This window comes from Calonectris borealis, unplaced genomic scaffold, assembly GCF_964195595.1.
Source record: "Calonectris borealis unplaced genomic scaffold, bCalBor7.hap1.2 HAP1_SCAFFOLD_58, whole genome shotgun sequence".
Classification (NCBI taxonomy): domain Eukaryota; kingdom Metazoa; phylum Chordata; class Aves; order Procellariiformes; family Procellariidae; genus Calonectris; species Calonectris borealis.
The window spans coordinates 650512-671013 of NW_027441464.1; the positions used below are offsets into that span (position 1 = coordinate 650512).

The 20502-nt window shown below is 51.8% G+C and overlaps 1 long non-coding RNA gene across 1 annotated transcript; it reads right to left on the minus strand.

Moving 5' to 3' along the window:
• Positions 1–1288: 1288 nt before the first annotated feature.
• LOC142076492 (uncharacterized) lies at positions 1289–3803 on the minus strand. Its single transcript, XR_012671195.1, has 3 exons — positions 3752–3803; positions 3083–3484; positions 1289–1618 (listed from the first exon to the last, which is right to left on the minus strand). It is a non-coding gene; the product is annotated as an uncharacterized LOC142076492 (long non-coding RNA).
• Between the last annotated feature and the right edge of the window lie 16699 nt (positions 3804–20502).

Genomic DNA, 20502 nt, shown 5'->3' on the forward strand with positions numbered 1-20502 from the left:
ACAAGCCCCAGTTTTCCTTCCTCGCTGCTGTCTTGCTTCCCAGAAATCAAGCAATATCCAAAGCTCCGTATGAAGACTGCATAAAAAAGCCAACTGCAAGTGCCTTTCCTTGCCACTATTTTTGTCAGGCAGCATTCTAGGAAGAAACTAGCTTTCCTGCTTGTTTTGCTACAGCTTCATTACCTTCAAAGACGCCACTTCTTACCTCTGCTACTCCAATACAGCCTCACAGCCCAGCAATTTCATACTGCAGGAGGAAACCCTCACCATACAAAGACAGGCACACTACAGGCACGCGTTACTCTCAAAGAACTGGCTCTTTCAACCACTCTTCCTCTTGCTTACCAAAGTTCAGACAGTGTTAGAAAACAACAGCAAAAAAGCAGCGCGCTCTCACATTTTACGGACCCCATTATATCAGCTGTTCAACATAAAGTCCAACTCCAGTCTGAACCCCAGAATAAGAAATGCCGTCTTAAAAACTTCCAGAAAAAAGAAGGCCTTTGAAGTAGCAAGACCAGAAAATGTTCATGTAAGCCCCATCATGCAAGTACACATCCCTGATCACAGACCAACTGCACCGTCACCTGAGTAAGCCATGTTCTCTGCGAACCGGCAGCCACTGACATCTGGAAAATAGCTCAGGGTCTCTTGTTTATTAGCACAAAGCACGTAGGTTGGAATTGGAGCTGGGGAAGAAAACCATAGGCAGTCAGTCTGGTTTCATTCAAGTCCCTTAAGAGAAGTCCAGTTCACATGTACGAGGAATCACAGCAGGTCCCACCCATCCCTGCAGACCCCAACACCACTCCTGTGCAGCCTCCCTCGCAGCAGTAAGCGCAGAACAAGAGACCTTCCTTCAAAATAAGGCCCAGAGCCTGCTCTTTCAACAAGATGCAGAGAGCACCAGCTGAGAACAACCCCTGCTTTCGCTACGCCTAGCTCCACCGTCTACATAAGGAGATCAGCTCCCAAATGATCCCTAGCCCTACAGACACAGATCTTCCCTAGGGCAATGCTAGGTTGTCCTGGTTTCGGCTGGGATAGAGTTAACGTTCCTCCTAGTAGCTGGTATAGTGCTGTGTTTTGGATTTAGGACGAGAATAATGTTGATAACACACTGATGTTTCAGTTCTCGATGAGCGGTGCTTACACCAAGTCAAGGACTTTTCAGCTTCTCAGACCGCCCTGCCAGCGAGAAGGCTGGAGGTGCACAAGAAGCTGGCAGGGGACACAGCCAGGAGAGCTCACCCAAACTGGCCAAAGGGATATTCCGTACCGTATGACGTCATGCTGAACAAAAAACTGGGGAGTTTGGCCGGGGGGGTGGGGCTGCTGCTCGGGATCTGGCTGGGCATTGGTCAGCAGGTGGTGAGCAATCGCACTGTGCATCACCTGTTTTGTATATTCTTTTACCATTATTATTATTTTCCCTTCCTTTTCTGTCCTATTAAATTGACTTTGTCTCAACCCACGAGTTTGACCTTTTTTTCCGATTCGCTCCCCCATCCCACTGCGGGGGAGTGAGCAAACAGCTGTGTGGCGCTTAGCTGCCGCCGGGTTAAACCACGACACGGGTAAATACCAGAGCACAGGGACGCCTGGTCATCAGGTTAAGCTGGTGGGGAGAAGGACCAGAAAGAGAAAAGTAAGATGAGGGAAAAGACTGAGGAGCTGAGAGAGAAAGAAAGGTGCAGGGAAAAGGCCAGAGAGATGGAGAAATCAAGAAAAACAGGGAAAAGGATTCTTGCAGAGAGATGGAGAAAGAAAAAGTAGGGCTGTGGAGCAGCACAGAGGGATAGAGAAGGGGGGAAGGAGAAGAAGGAAGGAGGGACAGAGAAAGGCGGGGATGGGGAACGTGACAGACAGACAGAGAGAGAAAAAGAAGGACAGTGAACAGGACAAAGAAGACTAAGAAATAAAGAAAGGGTCAGATCCGGACAAAGAGACCAAGGGGAAAAATAACAGCCATGGCCTGGAGGACAGAGGTGGAGGAAGAGGAAAGAAAGGCCGAGAAGCAGGACAGAGGAAGAGAGAACAGAAAAAAGGGAGAGCTGGCTGGACGGGGGGTATAGCAAGAAACGATGGGACAGGCAGTGGGACAGAGAAATAAAGACAGAAAAGATGGGAGAGGAAGCAGGACAGAGGCAGAGCGAGAGGAGAAAACGCCAGAGAGCAGCACAGAGGTGGAGAAAGAAGCAGCAGGGAGAGAGGAAGAGAGGCAGAAAGAGGGAGCAGGACAGAGAAAGAAAAATAAGAATAGGGAGCAGCAGGCAGATGGAGAAAAAATCTGGGGTGGGCAGCAGGACAGAGAGGGAGTGAAAAAGGAACAGGGTCAGGGAGCAGGACAGAGGGACATAGCAAGAAACGGTGGGACAGGGAGCAGGACAGAGCGACACACAAGAATAACGACAGAGAGAGAAAGACCGGGATTTTGAGCCTCACGGAGGGATGGAGAAAGAAAGAGAGGGGTCAGGAGCCCTGTGGAGAGATGGGGGAAGACTGAAAAAGAAAGGGGGTCCGGGAGCAGCAGAAAGGGACAGCGAGAGGAAGAGATGGACAGGAAGAAGGACAGCGACAGTGGGGTACAGAATGACCAAAAACCCAGAGATGGTGAGAGGACAGAGGGAGAGAGAGAAAGAGAAGGAGGGAGAGAGAGAGGGGGGAGGACGGGGACAGGGAGGGGGACACACAAGCAGAGAGAGAAAAGGCAGGACAGGGAGGAGGCCAGAGAGATTGTGAAAGACAGAGAGGGATGCAGATCAGGACAAAGAGGCAGAGAACGAAAAAAAACAGCGCTGGGCTGCAGGACAGAGACAGAGGAAGAAAAAAAGAGGGGCAGGGAGCAGGACAGAGGAGGGGCAAGAAAAAACAAAGAGGCGGGTAGAATGGCAGAGAAAGAGAGGGGCTTGGAAACTGGAGAGGGAGGAACAGGGAGCAGGATACAAGAACAGACAGAAGAAGAGGGGCACAGGGAAGCAAAAAGGTGACACCAGTGAGGGAAAGGCAGGGGGGGCAGGGGCACAGGCAGGGACCCGGACGCAGAAGAGGGGCGATACGGCCCCAGGGGCCCAGGACTCACCGCAGTTCCCGCTCTCCGTGCTGCCAGGAGAATGTTACAGCTCAGACACTTCTGTCCTGCCTCTCTCAGCTCTTACAACATGAGGCTTCCTGGACACACAGCCCCACGCACGCACACAGACACACACACTACCTGGCCGAACCGCACTTTTGGTTAGGCAAAAGCCCCCCGCGGTGCATGTCGGCGATCTGGTCTGCTGAGGAATACTCAGAGGGACCCTTCCTCACCCGGAGAGGCCATCTGCCTCTTGTCGGCAGCCGGGGGCAGCTTCCAGCCAGATCCCCTTCCTGTCCTTCTCCAGCCGCTTCACCTTTTTCCCATCTCTTCACCTTCAGCCCGAGCCAGATGCAGCCAACGACATCCCCGGGGGAGGATCGGACAACCGAGCCCTCAGCGCGGCCTCTGGGAGAGGGAAAGAACCGTCATTACCGCAGCCGGCCCCAGCCTGGAGCCCCTCCTGCTGCAGGAGCTCCTGCAGGCACCGCTCCGTCCCCGCGCTGGCGGCACCCGCATTAACGGAGGATGGAGCGCGCCCGAGGCCCCGCTCGCTGCTGCCAGGACAGGCCGTGGGGGGCCTGGGGCTGCGGGACAGGCCCCAGGGGAGGGGCTGGGGCCGGGGCAGCTGCAGGGGGCGAGCGGGGCTGCAAACAGCCGTTGGCTTTGCCTTACGCCCTAACATATCACACGTGAGCCGTGTCACGAGAAAAACGTGCTCAATCACAACTTCCCGGCCGGATGAGCAAGGACACCGCTCGTGGGTCTGCAGGTCAGAAGCCCAGTGCTGGTGCCGCCCCTCAGGTTCTTGACAGCACGACAGGTCAACGTGAGACACTTCAAAGTGGCGTGCTTACTGCTGGAATGCCAAAATAAAGGAGAGATATGGCCTGGGTGGGACTTAAGAAAAAGAAAGGAAGATCTTACTCTCTCTGCATTACATTTTCCAAAATGAAATGTGATATGTAAAAGGCAATCGAGACAGGATTAACAACTACCAACAAGTAAAACAGGTTTCCTGGACTTCTTCTGGAATCATATAATCCCTCTCCTAAGGAAACGATCTCCCTGAAGATGCAAGACAGTCAGTGGCATTTCCACGGTTGCTCAGCTACATTCTAGTTCATCTGTTAGCACACAGCCTGGGTTTTAAAAGAGGTTCTACGGGATAGCAGAGTCAGAGCTGAATTGAACTATCACATGAAGTCGACGGGAGGAGAATACAACAAAACGTATTTACCACAAACTGGTGTATACTTGACAAAGCAGGAATCCGTTTGGCACGGCAGACTTGCCGTGCTCGAGATGCTGCTAACGTCTCTGTCAGAAGCTGTCGCTATGTTACGGGCTATTGTTATACCCATGAAACAGCCAGCCTTCACTGGCGTGAGGACTGGCGTGAGACCCTGTGAATTACTGTGCTCTCTGACTCAGTCTGCAGGAAATAAACAAATAAATAATAATTAAAAAAAAAATCACATGTAGCACAGAAGAGGGCCTTCTTCAGAAATGAATGGCTCTGCAGATAAAACAGTGGGTTAGGTTAGATTCTAATTAGTTCTTAAGTTCTCTGGCCTCTGCTTTGACAGGTGCCGATTCCAGATCTCCCTGTACTCAGAAGCTCTACAGCTGGATACCCCAGCAGGAGCGGTGGGGACAGCAGCCACATAGACCACGACCTCCTACTTGTGCTTCCTGGTAAGTCAAGAAACCTTGAGGAGCATAAGAGTTATTCCTCTGACAGCAGAATGGGATGAAGGGGCTTGAGACTTCTAGAACTTTATTTTGGTCACATTTCACAGTTCCTTCATAGCCAGAAGGAATTTCATTCCAGGAATCTTCATACCACTCAACCGGTAAAAGGGTATACAAGCCTTTTTATCCCGATTTATCCTTTCACACTTGTTCCAGAAAACCATTTTCCGCTCTCCAGCTCACAATCTCTCTAAGCAGAAAAGTCCTATCTGCCACACGCTTGTCATAAACGAGGTAGGATATGACAAACTTTCAAATACATCAATATTTAGAAAATTAGAAACTTTACATTGCAAAAAGGAAAAAAAAAAAAAAAGAAGGCTGATGGGGGGAAAAAGGTATTTTTTCTACCTTGACTGTTCTTAAGCTGCCAGTATTTAACATTAACGTCTCTGTATTTCAAGGTCAGGATTGCAACAGTTCTGCTATTTGTGGATATCAGAGAGAGATTCTCTGCCTTTCACCAGTTCAGGCGCCCCACCTACACTTATTCACAGATTTGATTTCTTTTTTTTTTTTTAATGTTTAAAAGGACAGAATCCGCCCCTCCAAGGTATAGTGGGCAAAAGAGCACATTTTAAGTGAAATTAAATTACGCTTCTCTCTAGCAAAAAGCTAGCTCCACTGCTACATTCATCCACAAGAACGTTAACACCTCCAGCTTCATAGACACCCAAAAATTACCTTTGTAAACAGCAAATTACTAAACACAGTACAACACTCTCTGAAAGGGAAAAAGAATGCACACAATCAGCATTTTCCTTTTTGACTAGAAAACGGAAATCTCTAACAGCAGATAAGCCTGAATTAAAAATCAATCCAATCTGGACCCCAAATGGTTATGGGTTAGGATATGCCACAGATCTGGACTTGACTCCTGAAAGCACTAAGGAATTTTAGGTTCTTATGCAGAGGTTTAACGAGAGTCTTGGCACCTTAATTTGGGACATGAAAGGGACTTGCACTACAGCACCACGTGCAGTAAAGAAAACTGGTCTTGCGGTTCGATTCCAACGCCGCATCCTCAAACAAAGCGAGGCTGCTACATCTGAGGAACAAGGACGGAAACCTCACCTGCCATCCCGAAGTTACGCTGTGGCATTCTTCACTTTTTGTCGCTTTCCTCGGGCTTGGTCAATCTTTTGCAGAGTCTGAAGCAAAGGCCCATAGCTTCTTCCTGTTTGTGGCAGAGGATGTCTGGGTTTTCACAGGTTGGTTTGTTGTGGGGCACCTCTCGTACGCTGCCTTTGCCTTCCTAAATGCATCCTTCTACTAGAAAAGAAAAGGAAAATTACCAGTCATGCCATTCTACTATTCACAGGGCAAGAGAGTGCACTGCTTGTAAGAGGATTTAATACAGTAAATAATCCTTAAATATCTTGATTTTTTAACAGTTCAACCACGTGCTTAGAGTCTGACCGCCAACACAATCTAACACGAAGAAATAGTAAGAGAAGTAGAGCTGTATTTAAAAAAGTGGGGTTTCTCTTTCCTCTCCTGAGGGTTTATCTATCACCCAGAGCAGGCTGAAGTTCTGATCCTGCAAACTGCTTGTATGCTCACTCTGGGAAAAAAAGACAGCTATTCAAATTCTTTTGCAGGTACAATCTTGGTTTACGTTCTAGTTTGAATGAAATTAAAACATACATTTAGCAACAAATGCAGCATGAATTTAAGAATTATGAATTTACCTTGCACTCGTATTTCTCTAGGAAATCTGTATTTTAGAATATTTGAGTATATTCTTTCCCAAACCAGGCACCGAGAATAAAACACTACCAGGATCATCTCATTTTCAGTAACTTCTGATCCCTCACCCCAGCGTTCCTTCCAAAATGTACCATGCTGCATGGCTGTGTAAAGTAAACCGGCACCATTTGAAACTTCCTTTGGCCTGGAGCACCCAGCACACATCTCAGCTGTTTGCTAGATTCTGGGTCTGAGGCAGCAAAACGAACGAAGCCAGGCTGCACACAGCGGGGTAGGGGGAAAGGTCTGGGTCCTGCACAGTTTGGGGGGTAGGGGGAAGGATGGGAACCCACTTTATTCTCAAAATGCAACAGTGAGGTTTTCCAAATACCTTGCTGACCAGACCAAAACAACATTTTTGAACGTTAGCAGCAATAAAAAGAGCACACTGCAGTATCTTAAACGTCTTGCTATGCAAGGTGGAGGATGGACGAATCAGAGGAACATGGCACACATTCCAGCCGCAGAGGTCTGCCTAAAGCTGACAGGGACGTACAGCACTGGCTGCTGGGGGAGGCTACCCAGTAAGGACCAGTGCCGACCGCAGGGAGGAGGAGCCCAACACCTCCCCATGCACTCGGCAGCTCTCCATGGCAGCAAACGACCAGAAGAGCTGTGTTATCCTGAAGCACATGGCAGGGCAGCTGCAGGAAGTTTCTTCGTGGTTGCGCATCTTCCCACCCACCCAGCCGTCACCAGTCCCAGGTACGGCACAGAGAAACACCTCTGCTTTATGCACGTGCCCGCACAGAAACACAGGCAGAGGGAAGAAATCCCTGGGTATCAAATACAGAAATAGCACTGAAACCCTTGTCCTCTGACAGAGCCACTGCCGTGTTTCCCCAGATCAACAAACAGCGTGCCTTGGGGCAGGATCACCACCGCATGCGTATCGCTCGCTTTCATTTCCCTCTTAATATTCCCCGTCCTGAACAGGGCAGCTGCAGTGAAAGCCCTGTGAGAGTTAACAGGAAAACACACACCGCCTATTACTGTAGTAACTAAAGATGCCGGGGCGGCTCAGGGGGGCTCTGGCAGTGGGGCTGCCCGGTGCCTGTGCCCGGGGGGCTGTCTCCTTCCCCTCCCCAGCTCTCGGGTCACTCCCGGGGCTGCCCCGGCCGGCCCGGCTCCAGCTGACCGGCAGCCCCTCGCACCGGGCGGTTTGGAGCTCTCCCCCACCCCCCCCGCGCGGCCCCAGCCCTCACCTCAGCCGAGACGCAGCCGGAGCAGAGACCGCGCCCCCGAGGCCAACATGGCTGCCGGGAAGCTGAGCGTGGGGAAACGACAGCTCCCGGCATGCCCCGGGAACAACATGGCCGCCCGGCAGCCCCATGCCCAGCACTACAGGTCCCAGCAGGCCCCGGGAACCAACATGGCCACCCAGCAGCCCTGTGCCCCAGCACTACAGCTCCCAGCATGCCCCGGGAACAACATGGCTGCCCGGCAGCCCCATGCCCAGCACTACAGCTCCCGGCATGCCCCGGGGCGCTCCTTCCCGCCCTCTGACCCTGGGGGACACCGCCCCTGGCCCGGCCCCGCCCCCCCAGGCCCCATGGCCCCTCCCCGGGGCTGCCCCGGCCCTGGTCCCGGAGCCCCGGTGGAGCCGGGAGGAGGAGGGGAGAGGGAGAGAGCGGCAGAGGGGGGTGGGCAGGGCGGTGGGGTGGCCGGGGAGGGGCGGCAGACGGACAGAGGGACCGGAGGACGGGGGGCGGGGAGTGGCGGAAGGAAACCCCTGGTGAGGAAGGGGGCAGGGAGAAGGGGGCAGGGCAGGGGCGCAGGGACATGGCGGTGAGCAGCAGGACAGAGGGACAGAGGGAGCAGAGGAGGGGGGACAGAGGGACGGACCGGCACAGGCGGGCGAGGGGGGGACAGGGGAGGAGGGTGAGGGGGAGAGGAGGGGGAGGGAAGGGGAGAGGCGGGGCCGAGAGCAGGACCCGGGGCAGAGCAGCCGCGGCTCTGCAGAGCAGCCAGCGCTGTGCACGCGCAGCTGACTGCCTCTTCTCTGGGAGGGGCGAAAGCTGCCGGCCGCGACGGCACCAGCAGAAGCAGCCCCCACCCCGAGGGCCCCCGCCCCCAGCTGGCCTCTGCCCCCAGACCGCTAAAACTTCCAAACAGGCTCTCCCTGTGCCGGGATTCTCTTCAGGTTCAGGAAAAGAACCGGTACGCTCCCAGATACAGTCGCCTGACTAAGGCTGTCAGGGGGCGACTGGGGCTTCAGTTCCAGAACAAAAGAACGTCCATGACAGAACCTCAGCCACCACCTCCATGATCGTCGTCACGCACCCACAAAAGCTGCGCTGTGAAAAATCTCCCCACATCTGACATTGTCTTGGCTCTGGAGTAAGGAAGGAATTTATGACAGTGATACAAACAAGTTTAAGAGAAAACAGGGCAGCGGAAGAGGCAGAAAATGTGATAGGTCTCATCCACCTCTAATTGCAGAGGAAGTTTCAGGGTGTTTTTTTGTGTTTGTGTTTTTTTAAATCACTGCACAGCAAAAGTGAAAAAACACGCACCTGTATTCCTCTTGTTCTGTCCTTGCCAGAACTGCTGGGAGAGCTGTCATCAGCCGCAGTGACTAACAGCAGGCAAGACTCTCCCAGCTGGCTGAGCTCAGAGGCAGCTCCTAGGAAAACAGCTATTTCAGAAAGTCACGCCTTGTGACTTTGGGAAAGTGTTTCAGGGAAATGTTTTCAATACTCTAGAAGGGTGAGACTAAGCATGGTAATCTCACTCCAGGTTCTAGCTGTGCCACAGATTACCTTTTTTTTTTCTTCTCTTTTCACCAAAAGGGTGGCACTTCTTTCTGAACGCACGGTGAGTTACACGGGGTGTACAGACAGCCCATGGAACACTGAGCAATGAGTCTGTGATCACTTCCATCCCCGATCCTTGGCACCCCAACGCTCCTTTCACACCCCTTTCCTCGCCTCGTAAGGCGGTCAGGCCTCACGCAGTCTGCGCAACACGTACAAGACGCTGACTTCGCCAGGTATTGCCCAAATCATCTCCTGCTCGAGTTCTGAGCGGCTCAACTGCTGCCACAGCCTTTTCTGATCCTGCCACACTCCCCCAGGAACAGCACTGTCTTCTCCCCTCCCCATGCCCACACTCTGGAGGAGCTGCTCGCATCCCCCCGGCAGCCAGTGCTGCCTGAAAATCCGTGCTGTGCTGCTCAGGCCATGAAAACTGTCACACTGCGGCTGTACCCGCACCGCTGTGCCCCGTTCTGAGTGACACTGCCCGTTCCTGGGCATTCCCACCTGCCCACAGCCAGCTCTTCTCTTCAATCTTGGAAGCATTGTGGAAAAGCACACTTTTTTTTTTTGAATACCCGCTTTGACCTCACCACAGGACAGGCTCAGAGTCCATGACTGTGGCTGGTCAAGTCCATAGCAACACAGAAGTGTGTAGGCATGAAAAATAGCCAGCAGTTCAGCTCCTTTCAGTTGTTTAAGACAAGGCTTTTGGCTAGAACACAGGCAAGAAAATTTAAAAGCAGAACTAACCTACACTCCCTCCCTTGATCGGCACCTCTGTCATCATCAGTTCTTTGCATTTCTCTAGTTCCTGGGGAGTACAGATCAAGGTTTCCCTGTTTAAAAGCAACAAGAAAGATCAGTCACAAACATGCAGAAAACCTGCCAATCCATCCATGGTGCCCACCCAGCAGCATTATCAGGGCCCTGCAGATACACAGAAGGTGGGATTAATGCACCGGGAGGAGGGAGCAGGAACAGCCCTCTGGCACCCACGGTTGGTAACGAGAATTTCTGCTCTGAGCTGGGGCTTGGTCAATGTGCAAGGGCAGCACTGAGCCAGAGACGAACCTGAGCGTATCACTTCATCGCAGGTGCCACATGCCCTGCGCCTTCTCCCATCACCTCCTGCCGATGAATTGTTTTCCAGGCCCTTCCATCTCACTGCAGCTTCGATACCTGCACGCTGGCTCAGGTTTACTGGTCACTCACTCCTTGATGTCCAATGGATCACCAAACCTCCTGATGAAGGTTAGAAGGAGGATGAGGTCTCCTTTAGACAACTGGAGGAAGGGACACAATTTTAGGCCCTGGTAATGACTGAGGACTTGGAAGACCATGGACCTCTGCTAGAAGACCTCCAACTGCATGGAAGAAACATACAAAGGAAAATTGAGTTACACTCGAGTTAGAATGATTCACACAGAGACCAGAGACGAAAAGGGTAAGGAAGACCCTCCTGTTGGGTCACGAGGTTCAGAGTGGACCCCCTTGCTTTCTAAACTCCTGATGGAGCTTAGGTGCCGCTAGATCCAATCTTAGTCTCAGGCTTGGACAACAGGTTATGTCTAATGGAATTATCTATACAAAGTTGATAGTAATTACTATTTAATAGTTACATGGATTAGCAGTGTTTCATTAGTATTAACTCAGCATGCTATCAGTCACTTACCAAAGATCTGCTGTTGGTAAAAGGTCTCTCTGCCTCGAGGAGCAACCTTGAGAGATGTTCCAGCTCCAGGGGAGATCACCGCCATGCAGCCACGCTGCCTAGCAGGGAGAGCTCACAGAAGGCTCCCTTAGGCTGTCCTATTAATGGCATAAAGTGGTTGGCTCATAGTCAAATTACATGCGATGGGAAAGGTATGCATGAGGCTCCTTGTACCCACAGCTTTCTTTGTTCCTTGATGAATGAGTCTTGGAAAAACCACCAGCTATTCATGTGTCAAGCGCATGATGGGTGTTCCAAGCTCGTGTATCAATGTTCACCGAGCCACTCGGCTCCTTTGTGGGTTCTCAGAGAACAGACCGGAACCAGAGGAGTTCTTGGCCCGGCCACGGCTCAGACCTTTACCTCCTTTGGAGCCTGTACCAAACGACTGCTGGCTTGGTTAAGAGGTCGAGTGCGTCCATCACATCTGGCAGTGCTCTTCCTAATGCAGCCCAGCATGCCATGGACCTTCCTTGTGCAAAGGTGCAAAGCCAGGAGAGGACAAGGCTTTGGGGAACCCTAATAACAGCCACCTTATCTCTTCTCTGGTACAAAGGCAGCCAGGCTCTCCCCTGTTTTGCATGATGGGAGGATGAGGGCCAATGGGTGTCAGCTGAAACAAGGGGGGAACAACTCTCCCCATTAAGACAGTCAAGCAGTGGAGCAGAGCTCCCAGAGAGCTTGTGTCATCTCCATCCTTGGAGCTTTTCAAGCCCAAAACGAATGAAGCCCTGAGCACCCTGCTCTGACCCCATAGCTGACCCTGCTGAGAGCAGGAGGTTGGCCTAGAGACCTCCTGAGGTGCCTTCCAGCATGAATGATTCTGCGCTTCCATCCACAACAGATCTTCCCTTCGTGATGGATGCAAAGCACTCAGGTTCCCAGTGACTGCTGAAGTCAGACAGAAAGAAGTTTGGTCGGATGATCTGTGGCTTTCCTGTCCCACTCCAGGCTGTTGCTCAGATGCAGGGCTGCTTGGCGGGTACCCCCAAACAGCCCTGATCCTTTCCAGTGCTTCAACTTTTCTTTTCCTTTTTCCCTCTTTTCCCACTCACAATTTCTTCCCCTTGACCATCCTTGTACCCTCCCATGCAAACAGCACGTCTCTGTTTACCCTTCCCTCCCTGGCCCTAGTTTGGTTTTCTTTGTACCCTCATTTGGTGTTTCTGAGCTTGTCACCAGGGCAGTTCCTACCTTGGTCAGCAATTCCATTAGACTAGGACCTCCTTCTATTACCTGTAGTGTCCTGCAGTTCCTCGTGCTGTCCTCTTGTGAGAGGCACCACAAATCTGGTGGGCCATCTGTACCCCCACATTAACAGCTGTCCAAACAGAGCTTCGCTCCAGGGGGACTTGAGTAACTCTGGGGTTTGGCAATAGAAACCTGATGAAGTTTTACAGGTAGAAGTGGTCAGTCCTTTACTGGGGGCAGAGTAAACCCATAGATGAGGGCAGGCTGGGACCTGAGCAGCTCAGGAGTGACCCTGAGGAGAAGGGCCTGGCCGTTCCAAGGGATGCCATATGAGCCAGTGGTACACACTCACTGGGTATAAGGCCACCTGCATATGAGGCTGCACATATGGGGCTGCATTAGGGGGTGCATGGCCACCCAGACAAGGGAGTTATCATCCCCCTTGACTCAGCACTGGTGTGGTCACATCTATATTATCGGTGTCTGGCTTTGGGGCTCCCTGGTCTGGAGGAATTGGGAGGAACTGGAGAGGGTCCAGAGGAGATCTGCCAGGATGGAGTTTGGAGCCTGTGTAGAGAGGCTGAAGGTCCTGGGCTTTTTTAGCTGTGGGAAGTAGAGGCTCAGGGCACCACAGTAGTAGCCTGGAAGTGTTTGAAGGGTGGTTTCAGAAGTGATGGAGCTTTTCTTGGTAGTGGGAAGAGAAGGAAACCTCCACAAAGCACAGCTTGGAAGGTTCAGATTGGAGGGCAGGAAAAAGAACTCTCACTCAAAGGGTAGCCTTGTGGTTATAAGAGGTCACCCAGAGGGAGTCTGGATCAGCCCATGGCTTTGTGTTTCAAGGAAAAGCCAGTGAGGGTGGAGAGACATGAGTGAAGGTCTAGAAATGCTGGGGTGAGAGCTAGGTAGGGAAGCAAGATGGGTGTCTACAGCCTGAAGGGCAAGAGGTGCAGGCATGGGACAGTGTAGGACAGCCTGCAGTACAGATGGCCTAGGCCTCTGGCAAGACTGACAGGCCCATCAAAACCGATGTCTTTGTCTCCTTGGCTAAGGCAGTTGCCTCTGCCACCGAGGCCTCCAAGGAGGAACTTTCTTTTGAGGCTCTGGACTTCATTTCTTCCTTCTTGCCCCTTCTTTGGGAGGCCAGGAGGTACCATAGAATTTTTCTACCCTTGGCATTGCTCACCCCCACATCCAACTGCCCCCAAGAAGAGCCCTGAGCCACACGTGAGGGACAGGGTCTGCCTTCCCAGGGCCTGGGGGTGAGGGCTTGGCCTTTCTGCTTCCTAAAACAAACCAAGGGTTTTCTCAGCATTACAGCCACCTGCACAGTGCCTTTGCCTACCTGCAATCATGGCCTCCAATGATCTGCTCTAACGAGGCCATGGGGAGGCTTTGTCAGTAATGGTCCTCAGTGGGACCCATTAATACTTCAAGGTACTTTGAGTTTTGCTTCTGACTTTGACTTCTTGAGAGGTTTGTTCTTTCTCCTCTCATCATGGGAGCTTCAAGGACTCAGCACCAAATACACCATGGGTCTCATTAAAATACAGAAAGCCTTAAGGAGCTCTTTCTCTTCCTGTAGTTTTCTTCGGATCTTCCAGGCTTGTACAGCTAATTGGAGTCATTTCATAGTGTAGTTAAAGAGGAAGATTTCAAAGTGCACCTAATAAAAAATATCTTTTAATTTAAAGTTTTTATTTTATTACTTTAGTTTAGAGAAGAGGTGATAGAAGCCTTCTCCAAGTGATATTGATCCAGGGTGTCTCTTCCGGTGGCCCGGACAGGCAGGAGAAGCAGTCCCTTGAGATGTGACTCTATATGGAGAACTTTGCTCCTCACCTCCCAAACCTCACCATTTCTCTCATTGGCCATCTGGGACTTACATCACTCTTCCTTGCATCAGACTTCTCCACTGATCTCTGCAGCTGGGTGTTACAGCTCCATGGCACCAACTCCCACCTGCTTCCCTTAGAGAACTGGCTGCACACAGGCACAGAATAATTTTTTTCTATTTGCAAACAGAGAAAAGCAAAGCATGATAAAGTTTCATAAACAATAAAATATACTTTGTAACCATATGCTAAGTACAAGCTGTCTCTAATGAAGTTGTCTTTCTACAAGGGATAATCTTATGAGAAATGTTTGAGATAGATACAAAAAAGTTAGATATAACCATAATTAAAGAATTGGCTAAAGAGCCAATTAGACTACTGAAAGACAGGCAAGCTTTTAACTCCCTGAAGCTCAAAGCAGCAACTGAGTAGGTGAGAGTTATCTGAATGAACAAAGAATAACGTCCAGAGAAAATTAGAGACTGATGGAATGGGCCTTTGTCTAGAGAGTCTGCATCTGCAAAGGCGACATCAGAAATGGTCATTGTATCCGGACAGGTGAAATTATATGAAAGATTAAAGAAACTGAATACACCGTATAACAGGAAGAACAGTGATGATGACGTTACAGGGCAAGACCAATATTTCTTTGGAATATCCCTTTTGAAAGGTCATTGGATTGGTAGAGGTCTCTTGTGAGTGAGGACAAGCAAGTGTTGCACTCATCTTTGAAAGTGGCCAAAAGTGCAACCCAGGGAACCACAGGCTGCACAAGCTCACTTTGGTGGGGGGTGAGCCATTGAATGAGTGCTCCTGGGTGACATTTCTGGGCACCTAAAAGAGAAGAGCATGGCCATGGACTTACCAAGGGTAAATCATGCCTCGCCAACCGGGTTGCCTTCATGATGAAGTAGCTGCATTTCTGCATGAGGGGAGAAGAGTGGCTGTCGTTGACCTCCATTTCAGCAAGACTTTTGGCGTGGTCTCCCTCAATATTCTTGCACCCAAGTTAGGCCATTCCAGTCTGGACAGGGAGACAAACAGATGAGCAAAACACCAGTTGGATGAGAGAGCAGTGGGGAATGGGCTATGCTTCACTGGAGGCCAGGGGACACACTGGGGTTTGGTGAGGTGGCCCTGTGCAGTTTAACAGCTGTATCCACGACCCGGAGGAGGCAACTCTCACCACATTTTTCAGTAATCCTAACTTGGAAGGACCATTCCTCTGCCTTAGGGATGCCTTTCAGATGGACTGTCCTGTCAGGAACTTCATGAAAAAGACAGTGGATAAGGGTCAGGTCCTGCGCCTGGGATAGACTGACAGCCTGCAGTGGCAGGGGAAGGGGACTGCCTGGCTGGGGAGCACCTCTGCGGAAAAGGCCCTGGTGGTGCTGGGGAACAGAAGGTAAAACAAAACCCAGTAGTGTGGCCTCATGGCACAGGCAGCCAGCAGTGTCCTGGAGTGTGTAAAGAGGAGCCTCGCCAACAGCGTGAGGGAAGTGATTGTCTCCCCCTGGTCATTACTCGTTAAACCACCAGTGCACTACTGTGTCCACTTCTGGTCCCCTGGTTCAAGTGTACTGGTCTGGCTGGGATGGGGTTAACTTCCTCTGTGGCGCTGTCTTTGGCATTTGTGCCTAAACCAGTGTTGATAACACACCAGTGTTTTGGCTGTTGCTGAACAGTGTTTGCACAGCGCCAAGGGCTTCCCTGTTTCTGACTCTGCTCCCTCCCAGTGAGTGGGCTGGGGGTGGGCGAGAAGTTGGTGGGGGGACACAACCAGGACAGCTGACCTTGAGTGACCAACTCCGTACAATATGACGTCATGCTCAGCAATGAAATCTGTGGCAGAGGAAGAAGGAGGAGGAGTTTTTTGTCGTTCAAGGTGTCTGTTGCTGGGAGACTGCTGGGCGTCAGTCTGCTTGTGGGAGGGGGTAAGTGATTGCCTCTTTGTTATGGTTTATGTTTGGGTTCACACTTTTTGTCCCCTATTATCTGTTTTGATCTCAACCCACAAGCTGCACAACAACTCCATGCAGCAGCATGGGTGGAGACCTGGCCAGCTAAGGAGTGCCCTGAGGAGAAGGGCTGGGCACCAGGACGATGCCATAGGAGCCAGTGGGCCTCCCATTTCAAAAGGAAAGTGGAGAAACTGGAGAGGGTGCGGAGGAGGTCTGCCAAGATGGAGCTAGGGGCCTAAAGCAGGAGCTGTGAGGAGAGTCTGAGGGAACTGGGCCTCTCTAGGCTGCTAAAGGAGGCATGGGGCAACCTAGTAAGAGCCTACAGCTACCTGGAGAGATGATGGAGCCAAGCTCTTTTCTGCAGTGGCCAATGATATGACAGAGGCAACAGCCACAAATTGCCTCTTGGGAGCTTTAGGCTGAGCGTTGCTGTGATCTCCATCTTTGGAGCTCTTCTTTGCTCCACAAAGTCCCAGCCAGCCTGGAGGCTGGACTAGAGACCCCCAGCAGTCTCTTTCCCACCAACCCCTCCATGAGCCTGTGCCTTGACCACGTGCCCCATGAGAAAAGATGAAGCTGGAGGTGAGGGTCTCTACATCCTGTGCTCCTAGGACAGTTCAGGGTGGAAGGGAGCTCAGGTGCTCTGTAGTCCAATGCCCAGCTCCAAGCAGGGCCAGCTCTGAGGTCAGACCAGGTTGCTCAGTAAATGTCAGCACCCACCGAGAGATTTTACAGATGAACCAGGCATCTGGGCCACCATTACAGAAATGGAGACGAGGCCTTTGAGCAGCTCCCTGAGCACAGCTAGGGGTACGCCATGCCTCCTGAGATTCCTGGGAACATCCACCTTCTTGGGCAGAGGAGTGTGGTTCTTCTGCAAGTTTCTTGGCATCTCTCCAGACAACGGGGTGCTTAAGGCTGGACACAGGATTGAAAGAAAGCCTCTGGCTTGGGTACTATCAACTTAATTGCTAAAGGAGAGGGAGGTGGAGGGATCTCAGCATTTCCAGGTTCCTGCTGAAGGATCCGAGAAAGGAGCTGAAGAGAACACTTGTGAACTAGCATAGCCTTTAGATCGTTTCACATGTGAGGGCTCTGCTCCCCCATCTCATTCCTTGGCACCCAGAAACCTCACCTGCTTTTCCGTCCTCTCCTCCCAAAACCTGACCAAGTGACGGGAGGAAAGACAGCAGAAAGGCCCTAGGCCTCTGTGAATCAGCCGGGGTCTGGCACCTGGAGGGCAATGGTGTCATTTCATTGGACACCCCATAAAGACTCAAGCTGGGGAGTGCCTCTGCAAGTCCGAACCAACAAGGTCCATGGCCAGGCAAGGCTGTGTCTCTGGCTGTGTCTGGAGACCCGAACACCTACAGCTTAGATGAAGCTGGGGCTGAACCTCAGGCCTGGGCTTCAGTGGTCTCCTGGGCCCATGGACAGAGATGCAGTGGAGGCCCAAGTGAGGCTGCTCTAGGGCCCTGACACTGCCCCCATGGGTTCCCACCTGCCAGTGTCCTCAGTAGGTCAAGTTCTCATGCCCTGATGTGCAGGATCTGCTCTCTGCTTCTCTCCTTCCCCACATCCCTGGGGATCCAAGAGATCACAATTTCACGGTCACTACAGCCAAGGCAGACACTGGTCCTCACATCCCTGAGCAGCTCTTCCTCCTTTGGGAGTACCAGGTCCAGGTGAACATCAGACTGGGTGGCCCGTTTGGCAGCTGTGCTAAGAACTTTTCCAGAACCTCCACAAGAAACCTCCTGGACTGTTTGCATCCTGCTGTCTCACTTGACCAGTGAATACCAGGGAGACTGAGTCCCCCATAAAAGCCAGGGTCTGGGATCCACAGATTTCCTCAGGTCATTTAAACAAGACTTAGTTCATTCCTCACCCTGACTCTATGACCTGTAGCTCTGTCCTGGGTCTGGCTGGGATGCAGTTAATTCTCTCCATAGCAGACCGTATGGTGATCTGCTTTGGGTTTGTTACTAAACGGCACTGGTAACACACCAGGGTTTTGGCTACTGCTGAGCAGTCCCTGCAGAGCCTGAAGGTTTTCTCTTTCTCACTCTGCCCCCTCTGCAAGTAGGCTGGGGGTACGCAAGAGGTTGGCAGAGGCACAGCTGGGAAAGCTGACCCCAACGGACCAAAGCAATATTCCGTACCAAATGATGTCATGCTCAACAAAAGAACCGCAAGGAAAGACGGAGGAAGGGGGGACATTTGTGGTCATGGCATTTGTCTTCCCAAGTAACTGACACACATGATGCTTTCCTGGCAGTGGCTAAACATCTGCTGGCCGATGGGAAGTGTGAATGAATTCCCCATTTTGCTTTTCCTTCACACACAGCTTTTGTTTCACCTATTAAACCATCTTTGTCTTGACTCCTGAGTTTTCTCGCTTCTGCACTTCCGATTCTCTCCCCTGTCCCCCTGGGGTTGTAGTGGGGGAGTGAGCAAGTGATTCTGGGTGTTTTGTTGCTGGCCAGACACAAACCAGAAGTAACTCCTACCGCAGTGTCATCTTTTCTGGCCTCTCGTCTGACCCCCACACAAGCTCTCACCTCTCCTGTTCCCTGTGCCGTAGAGGAGCTCCATGGACCTGAACTGCCCTGACGTCACACAAGGCAGCCCCCACTTCTCGTCTTCCCTGTTTGTCTCTCCTCAAAATATTGTATCTCCACCCACCACAAAAGCCGTGGGAGCTGTCCTTCCCCACCTCAGCTCTTATTCCTCTGAAGTCACAGCTCTGTGATGGCACCCGGGGCTCCTGCTCTCTGTGGCCCAGGCTGTGGGCTTTGGTGCCCATTTGGGCTGCGGCCCCTCCGATGGGGCACCAGGACCAAGGGCAGACTTGTCCCATGCAAACCTGGTCCCCAGAGATGGGACCCCGTGTGTGGAAAGGCTTTGCTTCCCAGCAGAGGCATGCTAGAGTGGGTGGCAGGTGGCAACAGAATGGTGGATGAGGTTGCCACCCCGAGAGCAAAAGCTGCAGTGCCCAGGGCCAGAGAGAAAGAGCCCCGGCAGGAGAGGGGTTTGCTGTCCCAGGTGACTCTGCAGCACCGTGGGGCCTGTGCCAGAGGTGGGGCTGATCTCCACGAAGGACAAGGTGCTGCTGAGAATGTCCCTGGGGGAGGACAGCCTGTGATCCAGCCACACTCTGGACATCATGCTGGGGGCTGAGCGGTGTGCTGGTTTTGGCTGGGATATAGTTAATTTTCTCCATAGTAGCCAGTATGGGGCTGTGTTTTGGATTTGTGCTGAAGACAGTGTTGATAACCCAGGGCTGTTTTCGTTCTGCTGAGCAGGGCTTACACAGGGTCAAGGCCTTTTCTGCTCCTCACCCCACCCCACCAGCGAGCAGGCTGGGGATGCACAAGGAATTGGGAGGGGACACAGCTGGGACAGCTGACCCCATCTGACTAAAGGGATGTTCCATATGATATGACGTCATGTTCAGCAATTAAAAGCTGGGGGGAAGAAGAAGAAAGGGAGGGATGTTCGGAATGGTGGCGTTTCTCTTGCCAAGATGGCTGAACATCTGCCTGCCGATGGGAAGGAGTGAATGGAACTGAATGGGAAGGTCAGCCTCCCCATCAGCCCCAGGGATGGTGCTGGCCCCAAGGCCACGAGGAAATGGAGGCTACTCACTCGCTGCCTCTCCTGAATTCATATTGCAGGTGATGCCCAGACCTGACTGAATTTGCCCCCTCCTCTGCTCCCACCAGCCCCACTCCCCACGACAGCACGACAGTCCTGGCCCTGGGCCTCCTCCGGCACCTCCTGCATCTCTCCAGCCTCCCCTCCCTCTGCCTGCTGGGTCCCCACTCACTCCCATGGCACTGCAGAGTCCTTGTCCATGGATACATCGATTTGGTGCTTTCCTTTTGGGGGACTTAACCTTGGAGGGTGTTTCACCTTCTGAGTCTCCATTCATTCCAAGCCCAGGGCACGGGGTGAGTCCCCATCCTCTCCTCTCCTCACCCCTCCAAATTCATTTCCAGAGACTCTGGTATGTGCCATCAGTCTTGTCATCCATGAAGAAACCTGAGAAGATAATGGGAGGTCATGGACCATCTCCCCTGCCATTGGACACCAAGAAGAGAGCTCTTAAATCCAGACCATTTGGGCCAGTGGAACCCAATGGTACCGTGAGCTTAACCCCAAAAGACTGAGAATAAGAAGGAGAACAGACTTTTTAAAATATCAATTCCTTGGACATTTATTTGGAAGCAAATTTGGAGGAAGAGCCCAGCCTTCAGGCACTGCACCTGGGAGATCCCCTTTTATTGAAGAGCTGCTATCAGGCATGCCACATAGGACACAGTGTTGGACAAGCGTAACAGATTCAAGCCTCAAGACAAGTAGTACTAAGTCAGAAAATATATATAAGCAGGATTATCACAAGAGAAAAAATCAGACTCATGGCCTCAGATAAACTCTGGGGAATGTGCAGAGAAGGGGAGGCAGG